Source organism: Rhincodon typus, unplaced genomic scaffold (genome assembly GCF_021869965.1).
Source record: "Rhincodon typus isolate 14 unplaced genomic scaffold, sRhiTyp1.1 hic_rhity00005699, whole genome shotgun sequence".
NCBI classification, from domain to species: Eukaryota; Metazoa; Chordata; class Chondrichthyes; order Orectolobiformes; family Rhincodontidae; genus Rhincodon; species Rhincodon typus.
In genome coordinates, this window is record NW_025971337.1 from 1 (window position 1) to 2,348 (window position 2,348).

Below are 2,348 nucleotides of genomic sequence, written 5' to 3' on the forward strand. Positions count from 1 at the left end.
CAGTGGGAGGACCCAGGGGAGAGTGAGTGTCAGTGGGAGGATCCAGGCGAGAGTGAGTGACAGTGGGAGGGTGCAGGGGAGAGTGAGTGTCAGTGGGAGGGTGAATGTCATTGGGAGGATCCAGGGGAGAGTGAGTGTCAGTGGGAGGATCCAGAGGAGAGTGAGTGCCAGGGAGAGGATCCAGGGGAGAGTGAGTGTCAGTGGGAGGATCCAGGGGAGAGTGAGTGCCAGGGGGAGGATCCAGGGGAGAGTGAGTGCCAGGGAGAGGATCCAGGGGAGAGTGAGTGTCAGTGGGAGGACCCAGGGGAGAGTGAGTGCCAAGGGGAGGATCCAGGGGAGAGTGAGTGCCAGTGAGAGCATGCAGTGGTGGCACTGTGCTAGTTACTGAATCCAGTGATGATGGCAGTGCCAGTGAGAGGTGGTGAGAGAATCCACTGATGGGGTTAATTCCAGTGCAAGTGCCCAGTGGTGAGTTGCGCCTGTGAGATGTTCCAATTGTTATTGGCAGGATCAGTGAGAGGATTCAGTCGTGGCGTCGGTGCCAGTGAGAGGTTCCAGCACAGTGAGAGACTGTAGTAGTGCCATCAGTGGTAGTGTGATGGTGATGTCAGTGCCCATATAAAGTCCAGAGTTCACATCGATAGATCATTGTTGATGCCCTTGCCATTAGGAAGTCCACTGGCAACGTTTTGCATTGTCGTGGGTTTTGTTTTTAATTTGTGGGCATCGTTGGCCGAGCCCAGCGTTTATCTCCCCCCTTGAGAAGGTGTTGGGGAGCTGCCTTCTTGAACCGCTGCAGTCCTCCTGCCGTAGGTAGACTCGCAATGCCCCTTAGGGAGGGAATTCCAGGATTCTTACCCAGCGACACTGAAGGAACGGCCGATATATTTCCAAGTCAGGACGGGGAGTGGCTCGGAGGGGAATTTGCAGGGGGTGGTGTTCCCATGTATCTGCTGCCCTTGCCTTTGCTGCCAACTAGTGATGGCAGTACCAGTGATGCTGTGGAATATATGCTACAGGGTGGGCCAGGAGTGTATCATAATTGATTACAGGGATCCAATTGCGTCGTCATTGCAAAGAGTGGGTCCAACAACAAGGTCTCTGATAGTATTGCCAGCGGAAGGTAAGTGGTGACGTTAGTGTCAGTTAGAGTTTAGTGACAATAAGGTGAGCCAGCGGTAATGTCCTGGAGAGTCAGGATCTAGCGGTGACCTAACTGGTGGTGGGAATCCAGTGGTGATGGCTGTGCCCGTGGGAGATGTAGATGCAAGATCTATGACAGTAACGTGGGTAGAGTCAGAGCTGGTAGTAACATTGAACATAACAAGGGTACCAGTAGTGTTGCAATTTGGAAAGGCAAACCAGGGCAGGACTTATACACTTAATGGCAGGGTCCTGGGGAGTGTTGCCAAATGAAGAGACCTTGGGGTGTAGGTTCATGGTTCCTTCAAAGTGGAGTCGCAGTGAAGGCGGCATTTGGTATGTTAGCCTTTATTGGTCAGTGCATTGAGTATAGGAGTTGGAAGGTCATGTTGTAGCTGTACAGGACATTGTTGAGGCCACTTTTGGAATACTGTGTTCAGTTCAGGTCTCCCTGCTGTAGGAAGGATGTTGTGAAACTTGAAAGGGTTCAGAAAAGATTTAGAAGGATGTTGCCAGGGTTTGAGCTACAGGGAGAGACTGAATATGCTGGGACTATTTTCCCTGGAGTGTCGGAGGCTGAGGAGTGACCTTATAGAGGTTTATAAAATCATGAGGGGCATGGATACGGTGAATAGCCAAGGTCTTTTGCCCCAGGGTAGGGGAGTCCAAAACTAGAGGGGCATAGGTTTAAGGTGAGAGGGGAAAGATTTAAAAGGGACTTGAGGGGCAACTTTTTCACACAGAGGGTGCTGCGTGTATGGACCAAGCTGCCAGAGGAAATGGTGGAGGCTGGTACAATTACAACATTTAAAAGGCATCTGGATGGGTACATGAAAAGGAAGGGTTTAGAGGGATATGGGCCAAATGCTGGCAAATGGGACTAATTCAGTTTAGGAGACCTGATCAGCATGGACATGTTGAGCTGAAGGGTCTGTTTCCGTGCTGTATACCTCTATGACTCTAGTGAGGTCGGCGTGAGCTGGGGACTCTGCTGTGGGACCATTAAAAATAAGATTGACCAGTTGTGACGTAGCTGGGACACCAGGAGGGGGACTGACTGGCAGCGTGAATGGGTGCAAGGGGGTTCCAGTGACCCCTGTCGTGGGCCCATACAACCCCAGTGGCAAAGTGTGGTTCCAGTTCGATGTTATCTGCCTGTCGGCATTGTACCATCTGTGTTACAGCCAACAGTAACCATAACAAAC